This window comes from Hippocampus guttulatus, chromosome 19 (genome assembly GCF_054856545.1).
Source record: "Hippocampus guttulatus isolate MCC_2025c chromosome 19, RoL_Hgut_1.0, whole genome shotgun sequence".
NCBI lineage: Eukaryota > Metazoa > Chordata > Actinopteri > Syngnathiformes > Syngnathidae > Hippocampus > Hippocampus guttulatus.
Genome location: NC_141279.1, coordinates 6,182,818 through 6,192,543, shown reverse-complemented (window position 1 = coordinate 6,192,543; position 9,726 = coordinate 6,182,818). Strand labels below are relative to the sequence as shown.

The 9,726-nt window shown below is 48.1% G+C and overlaps 1 long non-coding RNA gene across 4 annotated transcripts; it reads right to left on the bottom strand.

Moving 5' to 3' along the window:
- Positions 1-1,911: 1,911 nt before the first annotated feature.
- On the bottom strand, positions 1,912-9,474 carry LOC147189836 (uncharacterized). 4 transcript variants are annotated; one of them, XR_015103865.1, is made up of 5 exons: positions 9,357-9,474; positions 3,842-7,334; positions 3,427-3,630; positions 2,097-2,533; positions 1,912-2,016 (listed from the first exon to the last, which is right to left on the bottom strand). It is a non-coding gene; the product is annotated as an uncharacterized LOC147189836 (long non-coding RNA). The 4 variants fall into 4 exon arrangements; XR_015103864.1 differs by having other exon boundaries at positions 2,097-2,188; positions 2,337-2,533; positions 3,842-9,443; XR_015103866.1 differs by having other exon boundaries at positions 3,842-7,116; positions 7,256-9,443.
- Positions 9,475-9,726: the final 252 nt, after the last annotated feature.

The window sequence follows — 9,726 nt, the reverse complement described above, 5'->3', positions numbered from 1 at the left end:
AATTGTTTTGATGGCATAAAAGCCTGCGCACACGCTAGCTAGCCCCCCGCACCCCCCCTTTTTTTTTTACAAGCGATAAAACAAGAGGGAAACTGTTTTATGTTGTTTTGACACGAGTATCTGTACTTTAACTACAGTATAACTCTAGAGTTTGTCGCGGGCTAGCATAGCTATAGAAACTGACCCCCCCCCCCACACACACACACACACTCAGGAGACAGGTGACATTGCGAGGTTTTCTGCCACCTGCTGCGGGCTCTTTTCAGGGGCAGACTTTAGTAAACTTAGCTCATACGGAAAAACGATTCCAGAACTTGCCTCATCCCTCACATGGTTTCAATCACCTTGGTTGCAGGTTGTAAGAGAGAGCAGGGGGTTGTTGCGATGCAAAAACTGTGGAAGGAAAACCAACCAAGAGCCCCCCCCCCAAAAAAAAAGATGATGAAATATCTGTCCACTGATCTATTTATCCTTTCACCCACCACTGGTTGCTCAGCCTACACTTATTGGCATGCATTTTCTATACAGCTTATCCTCATTCGCAAGGCACACACACATCCACACCGGAAGATGACAGACACTCCACAATGTGGCGCGCGGGAAAAAGAAGGGCAAAGCGGCGTGGGAGAAGTCACTCGGCGTGTCGGACACACGAGTTCAACGAAAGGAAATTTTCTTCCCCGTGTCAACCAGCCGGAACGGCCGCCGATGGGGGCCTTCACATCACGTCCGTCAGCGCCGCTTTCCCTGTTCGAGGCGGGCGCGACGGGGATGGATTTGTTTGCATTCTCGCCGGGGTCGGAAGTGTTATTTGGGTTTTAAGTCGGACTGCTGGTGACTTTACTTGATGGGAACCTGACAGAAGTACACTAGCAATGATGTACACCACAGAATTTATGATCAAATTTGTTTTACATATTTTCAAGCCTCAAAAGTATATCCCCGTCCTGAAAGTCGATTGTCAAGGGCGACCTCCTCGCCTGTAAGTACTCAACTTTTTGGGTTTTCATAAAAGCGATGTGAAATCAAATGCATATGATTGATAAAGCATGCAACAGGATGCCTTTGAAGAGATTTTGGCCTTTGGAAAAAGTGGTGATCTAATCACTCCGGGGAAAAATCCGAGCAGCAACATTGAAATGAAACTTCAAAAAAAGAAGTTCAATAACCCGCGTCGGATTTGTAAATTTCCCCCGAGACAAAAACCATTTTGGTTTCAAGTCGTAAAAAAAATATATAGATACATACACATTCAACATACGGTGCATAGCAAGAGCAGCGGCAACAGAAGGCGGAAAACAGCAGTAGCAGCAGCGACGACTGTCACAGTGACTGAACAAAAAACAAAAACCAGCAATAGCGGCAACAGCAAACAACAATGGGCAAAAAATAGCAGAAGCAGCAACAACTATAGCAGTGGTTGAATAAAACACACGCACAAAAAAAACAGCAACAACAGAAGGTGGAAAACAGCAGCAGCAGCAACAACAACAACAGTAAAACCAACAGCAGCAGAATAAGCAATGATAGAAGCAACAATAACATCAAGAGCAGCATCAATGGCAGCAGCAGCAGCAGCCGCCGCTTCAATGGCAACAGCACCAACATCAACATTAATCAATGAAGGCAAAGAGTGAGAAACTGGTCAGTGGTCTTCAAACCAAGGGTGTCAAACTCATTTTAGTTCAGGTAAATTGTCATTTAGGTGGGTGTCAGTGCGCCCTCTAATGGCCCAAATGTGCAACAAATTGCTTTTATTTCAAAATGGCCGTTTAATTGACACCCCTGCTTTGTGTTTGGTTGGTGAGTCAAGATGGCCGCCAAGCATGAAATGTTTGCAAGCTGAGCGGCCTGGCGTGTGTTTTGTGTTCAAGCCAGAGTACTAAAAAGAATTGCTCTTACTTTGATGTCGATCGTCTTCCGAGCAGGTGGGTCACGAGTTCCTCCAAGCACATTTGAAGATTTTCTTTCCAGACTTGCTCCACAAGATAATCCATGCAAAGTCATTGTTGATATCTGACAATTGTATTTATTATTATTAGGATGACTTTTGGCTTCTGTTTTTTTTATTCACTCTGCCTGCCATTCAGTTGTACCCGTGTCTGTGTGCAATACAAAATCTCTTCCCCACTTCCTGTTCTTCTTTGGTGACCTTCCTGTGGGCGTGGCTTGTTCACACAGGTGAACACTGTAAAAGATCACGCCACTGCTTTAAATGGAAACGTGATGTCCATTCAGAAATAGGTACATGACAAAACCCTCATTTGAAACCACTCGTCATGGAAAATGTTTACCTCAGGACCTTTCACAACTATTATTTTTACAATGAACACAACCTGTCAGCTGACATTTTGGGTTGCAGTTAGTTTGGACTCCTGGCCCGCTTCGCCTCCTCCCATCACTGTCTTCAAGCACATGTTGGATGGGAACCAGTTTGCTCGCAGCGTTCGGTCTCACTTAATCCTCTCTGGCTGTGAGCGCACAAGAGCGCCGTGTCCATGTCGTCCACCTCCCAGAGAGGAATTAGGTCATACTTCTCCACCATAGAAAAAAAAATAAAAAAATCATCCAGTGATGTATTTTCATGTGCTCTGGGTTACGCATTTCAACATTGTGTCATTTACAGGCCTAATGAGGTCAAAAAATAAATAAAAAAGTAATAATAATAATACTGAAAATGAACTATTGGAGAGGCCGATAGAGATCTGCTGCATTCTCCACCAAACAGCAGAGTTTACTTACCGGCCAGCAGACATAAACAGGTTGAGGTGCTGTGAGGGTCATTTAGATACCAGCGCCATCATTAGGCCCGTTTGGGTTCACTGCCGATGAGTCCCCGTGCGCCCGAGTGGGGAAAAGTGTCGGGCAATTACTTGTGCTGCACTCAACTGGCAGCAGAGCAGGAAATGAGAGAGGAAGTGGAGGTGAAGTCTGAGCCGCGAGTCGGCTGTCGGCTTTCTGGATTGGAGGCGAGACGCCGGGTCCGCACGAGACCGCTTGAGCCATGTCCGCCACGACAACGGTCCAACGGCATTTGTTAAAAATGTTCTCGTTATTTCATTAAAAAAAAAAAAAAAAAAGTATTGATGGGACACTTTCCTAAAAAAAATCACCACGTTGAACGCTAATTTTTCCAGCCTGGATTGCTTCACTCCCAACTGTTCTTGTGTTTAGAAATGATCCCACAACAAAACTTGCTTTGTTTGTATTTGTTTTGACATCCCCGCAACCGGTAGTTTCATATCGTTCCAAACAAGATGGCGTCACTGCAATGTTATCGCTCGCGTGGACGGAAACTAACAATCCACTGTCACCCGGGCCTTGCTTCTCCATTTTTCCGGTCCTCGGGGTCAAGCCTCAACATGATGACTAGTCCAAGATGAACCGTTGGGACAACACGCGCAATGATGAAGATCGGCGACCTACCTGCAAGTCATTCCTTGTGACTCTCGCAGGGAATCCCATGTCAACTTCGAGTGTATTGTCTTCATGGAAGAGCGCAGCACTTTGCGCTAAGAGTGCGCGGCGGTCACACTCGCGCGGCTCAGGACTTGGGTTTCTGGCCGCGGGCCAGAACGTGCAGATCGTTATCAGGCGTTCAGTCATTACGGGCGTTCTGTAAATAGCAAGCTGGAGAGAGGAAACATCGAGTCACAACACACACGCACACGCACGCATACTTGTGCTGCCATCGAAGTCGTTTCACAGCAGACGTTAATGAGCCTCGTGATGAATTGCGAAATCACTCAAGCGAGGGAGAAATTGTATTTTTACGCATGTGCAAATTGCAATTGCGATGACAAACAAGAAAAAAAAGTTTTCAGCCCCCCGCTTCATGCACCTTGTAACCTGATCACATGATAAGATGTCCATTGTAGTCACCGCTGTGCCTGAAAGGGTTAAAAGACAAAATCAAGATGTTGTACTTTCCTAAAAAAAAACAACAAAGTGATTCTCTCGGCGAGCGATGTTTTACTTTCCTTTTTGAACGCCGCCGCATCCGCCGCATCCAGGTTGACATCCCAGGTGATGTGCAGACGTCACTGCAGCGGGTCGACGGCATTTGCAGCCTCAAGCGGCAACCGCGGGAAGGCTCGTGACTCTTCCACAAGCGCGCGCGCCGACGCGCTGCGAGCGGCTGCGGCGAGGTCGTTAAAACCCGACGAGGCGAGAGGCGACGCGGCTCCGCTCGCCAACGTCGCCGAGCTCCACCTGAGTTTACTCAGGGAATTAAAAGAGCTTCTCGTGGATCTTCATGTGGTTTCTCTCACATCAGATTTTTTAAAAAAAGGACGTTATAGGGCATTTTAGTTTGATTAGAAAATATGGCACGAATGTGCCGCTTTGCCGGCTGGGAAAATAAATGGTCAACCACATGAAGACGTCTTTGTTAAGGTTAAGAGACCACATGTGCGCCACAAAGTGCCGAGAAACAGATGTTGCCCTGCAGTCCCTGCGAGCAACATGCTCGCTTTCGGCTGTGAGCGGGACTGGCAAGCGGCGACGTTCCTCAATCTGAAGGATTCCGGAATCCCAAATGCGAGATGGAATTTGAACCGTGCGATATCCGTCAACTTTGATGCCAATTATCACTGCGAGTATTTTTGCAGCGGCATAAGACAACGCTGACTTCACCGTGTCCATGTTACCAAGTGAAACTGGCTTTGTGGCCTACATTTCCCCCAAATTTGAACGCAAACTAAAAGCTTGAAACCATAATTTTGGGGCACGGTGACTTTTTTGTGGGTCTATTTAAGTTTGACATGCCCACATAATTACAAGCTACTTTGTGGCTTCATGTGATGAATTTGACCCAAATTCAAAGGATCCCAGGAAATGACCAAATCACATCAGCACTTCAAACCAAAATGGATGACTTCCTGTGTCTTTTCAAACAGGTTTGCAAGACTTTTTTTGGTGACTCTCCTCATGATGGAAACGGATACCATATATAATGTTAAACAGGCTTTAGGGGCTGAATCTTCCTCTCAAATTCAACCAAAATTACCCTAAAATGGCCACGCCCAACCAACATTGCGGGCTCGCTGTGTATATATTCTCAGGTATAGTTTTGTGAGACTTTTTTTTTTTTTTTTGTGGGTCTACTGAAATCTGGGTGGTAGTCACTGAGCCTAATGATGACAACTACAGTAAACAATCTGAAGATATGCGTGTATGTCCTCACTTAATGTGTTCAGGTGTGTGCTGCACCGGTGGTCTGTGTGTGTGTGTGTGTGTGTGTGTGTGTGTGTGTGTGTGAGTGTGTGTGTGTGTGTGTGCGCGCGCAGCCTCACTGTGGGAATCTGCCCCACTGTTATTGTACGCGTGGTGGGGCTGGCCATGACGCACTCCCGCTCAAATAATGGGAACATTAAATATTTGGCCCAAATTATAATCATCCATTTCCTGGACTAATCACAGGAACATTGAAAGTAAGCAAACGTGCTGCCAAACGATGGCATTTAGCGATTGCGAAGGTCGGCGCGCCCTCCTTGCGGCGGGCTGCCCCGTTTTCGCATATGGCGCTTGAACCAGTAACGGTTCCAAGTCAGCGTCTTCGGTGGAAAGCGTACCAATCGGGTCCTTCACCTGCGCCAGATGTGGCGAGAGGATCAAAGGAGGGCAGGAATAGAAGACGATAAACACGTGGACGGCCGCTTGCGTGTTAACTGGAGTCGCTCCAGGTCCGCTCACAAGCTTTCCTGTTTTCACCAGGCGAGAGTGGCCTCGGAGCGTTGGGCGAGAGATTGGGCGGGAAGGGTGGGAAAAGTGGCGAGGGGGAGAAACGTGGCAACGCCTTTTTGAATTCCTGACATCATCACAAACACCATGTTTGTTTTTTTTCCCTCGAATGATAGAAAATCTGCAATAAGTTGTGCCAGTTAAAACAAGACGCCAGGAAAAAAAAATCTCTCAAACTGCGCAGGTAAACATTAGCCTATTGTAAAAATTCCAAACATTAAGACTTACAGTATAGAAACAAAAACAAACCAAAAAAACAAAAACAAAAACGTGTTCTCGGGATTTCCGTAAATCAAGTGGAGCCACGTTGCGCTCAGTTCCCGCCTCAGCCCGCCAACACAATAACAGTATTCATGTTTAATTGCAACTGGCTGGCAGCGCTTAGCCTCTTTCTTCTCTTTATTAGTAACAATATCCTGCACCGTGACACCCCCCCCCCCACCACTCCCTCCAACGGCAGTCAGGTAGAGCAAAAGGGTGGGGCCTTACTTCCTTCCCGCTTTGTGACATGTTCACAACTGATGGCTTCTCTTTTGTCACTCGCGAAGCCGCGTATATTGTTTCCAGGGAAACGCTTGGCCGTCGCTCTTTTTTGTCCTCTGCTCTAAATCACGTTGAGACACTCATTTCGAGATTTTTGTTGTTGTTCTTCTTCTTCTTCTTCTTTCAAGTCGCTAACATGAAAAGACAAACACATGTTGTGTGATTGTCGCATGTCGCATCCTGCGGTCGCACTTTCGCTGTCAAATCAGTGGGACTCATTGCTACCACAAAGACAAACTGTCCTCAAGATGCTAACATCATTTAATCGCGCATCTGCACTCCATCGCGATCGCCGAGGCCGCGCGGTCAAAAGTATCGAGACACATTCCGGCGACAGGGAAATGAAGAAAACAATGGAGGTCGTTTGCGTCAACAGTTCTACTCGCCTGGGTTCCAGAACTAGGTCCAAACAGATGTTGTAAATCTTGTTGGTTTCTGCTCTCTTTCGGTTCTCCTCGTCTATCTCCAGGTTTTCCAACCAGGTTTCGGCAGGCGTTGTTTTTACTGTGACAGGGGGAAGCGGTTCTCTTCAGGTCCTCCCTTGGTGGGTCAATGCAGAATCCTGAAAGCAACAATTGCGGGAGAGGGGCGGGGAGAGGCAGAGAGGAGAAGCGGCAGCAAAACAGACCAAAATCCAAATGTCAATGTGTTACTTAGCTCGATTTTTTTCCCCTTGATCATTCCCAGGTTCCCCCAATCATGTCCCAGTGGATATCGTTGCTGCCGTTGGGGTTCTGCGCTTTCTTTTCTACTGATTCATCCCCAAGCAGCTCCCGCCAGGAAGTTTTATGATGTTCAACTCGTTCCTCACCAAAGACATCCCGGCGTGCCCTGAGACCAGGGAACAGAAGAGGAACTCGCCCAAACGGTTTACCGCAAACACAAATGGTCTAAAATGTCTTCAGACCGTTGAGAAATTGATATTCAGGCTGGCGTCCAAATTCTGCTCGACTTATTAATTGACTCTCACGTTACTTTTGTCCGTCTTGTTCGCTTTGAAGGCTCTCATCAAGCAGGGGGATCACATGGGATCACATCTTGATTGTAAGCTAAATTGCCGCAATGAACACAAACATGACATCTTCCATTAAGTCAATCAAGAGCGATGTTGCGGTTTTTAAAGTGGAAACAAAAAAACAACAAAAACAAAATCCCTCGGAAAGTTTCTCTTTGTTCCTTCGGATTGCGGATTCTTCTCCCTCAAATGACGGAAACACAAAGAGGCGGCGGCGGCTCTCGGTGTCGTCTCACATTTAACACACAAATGTTTGTGCGCTGACTCCACATGGCAATGAAGCGTCCGGGCGGCGGCTGGCGGCAGGATCAAAAAGCCAAGCGCGTTTTGTTGACGGCGCGCAAACAAAAGCCGACAGGAAGTCCGCAGGCCAAATGAGGCAAGTGTGACTTTGGAAGACTTTCCCCCGACTGCCGGTTTGGTTCCTCAGACTTCTCTCATCGTCTCGTCTACCTGGCAGGTTGGACGTCGAAGTCGGCGGGAGTTGAACTTGAATTTGTTTCCCGCCGGAAAGCAGCGGAGACGAGAGAGAAAGGTTGCGGCCAAACAGTTGGTTCTCATGTTCTCATTTCCTGCGTGACGTCCCACATAATCAGCAACACAAGCGGGATGAGATTTGTCTCTCGATGCCTTGAGCTCTTTTTATTCAAAATGTCATTCATTTTGCCTCGATGAAGCAAAATGAATGTTCCTCCTCCGTGGCCCACCGGGTATTACTTTTCACCTCATTGACGCCTCATTTGGTCACTGGGGGTTTTAACGCAGGAACTGGACCAGTTTTGGGGCATGTGTGTCGGAAGACACATTGTGGGGCGGGATGACATGACTCTGCTCCTAAAATGAAGTACGCTGTAAAAAAATGCGTCAAGAATTCTTGATCTTCGCGCGGCGTTGGTGTAAGCAAGCCACGGGCATGTTACATTCAAAGACAGATGTACTGTACGTCCTCCGGAAGCAGAACTGTAATAATGTCCGTCGAACAAGCAGTTGTTGGAACACGAGCTAGCTTTCATTTGGTTCGTCTGGTCCGGCAAAGGATGATTGACAGGCTCGTAGTCAGGTCCCACGGTCAGATTTGATCTGTCTGTTCCCACTGCAGCTTGAGCCTTAGAAGTGTCACTCAAGGGGCATGTCTGACTGATTGATCCACAAAACCTAATAATAAGTGCTTTCCATTGTGTATTTAAGCGGCAGCTAATCCAGTCATGTCACAATATTCCTGTTTACCGACGCAGACGGGATCAAAACGGTGTTAAAAGTTCACAAATGTTCTCCTGAAAAACAAAAACTCAATTTACGGAAAGGCGGCCTGGGACCATATTAGGAAACAACAAGCATCGTTGCACGGGGGCGTCATGAAGGGGGTCCCGTCAGGGCCAGACTGTTGGCCTTGGCACCGATGCCGTCTGAGAACCGGCCGGCCCCGCTAACCTCTGGCAGCGTGGCACCTCCGAGACAGGACGGCCCCGGGCGGGGGTGCCACTGGGAGCAGAAATTAAAAATAGGTGGGGGGCCTGAGGGCAATGGGGGTGGTACTTGAGGACCCCTAATGAAACAAGCACATTCCGGGAGCCCCCGATGGTGCTCAAGCTTCGTCCTTTTGAGGCTCCCTGTGAGACTTGGAGCAAAATATTTATTGTAAGCGTGGGCACAACTCCGCAATGCTGTCGGGAACATTCATGATGTCAAAACTGACTCCAGCAATGTGGTTTGTTTGGTGGATAAACAACGGTTTTATACTTTCGTGCCCAGTAGTTTATTCTTGTTTGGTTGAAGAGACGTGACTCTGGCCTGAACTCTTTTTCACAAGAGTCAGCGACGGAACGCGGCAGACGACCTGAACCTATTTCATTTCGCGCAACCCTTTTCGGTTCTCAACACAGGCTTGCTAATGGATTCTTAGCTAAACCGACGCGCCGATCCATAACGAGGTCAACCGGATTTCTCGACGAAATGCTAACGCCGCCCTTCTCGACTCCAACTGCCGAGCGGAACCCATTTTAAGCTCATCCGGGCATACGTCAACCGCTGGCTCGCTCGTGGATGCGAACCTAACCTGATAAAGAGGCGACTTCAAAGCCCTCTCGCATCGTTCCAAATCCTGTAAAGAGCCCGTCCGAGTGTCTCCATGGTAACACGCCCTCCAATAAACCAGCCTCCTCTCGCGGCGGCGCCTGCCAGGAATGTTTTACGTGACGCCGGCGTCTGAATGCAAACAATTTGGGGGGGGGGGGGGATTGCGAGCCTTTCGCAGCGTTTCGACGAGGGGCTTCGAGACCACTTGGGTGGGCACTCGGCTGAGCGGCGAAGCCCCCGCCCCCCCCCCCCCCCCCCCCCTTCCTAATGCTCCACAACAATGGCAACCTGATTTGCGCCGACTACATTTGAAAGCCCCTCCAGAAGAGAGTTAGCAAACAACTCGCATC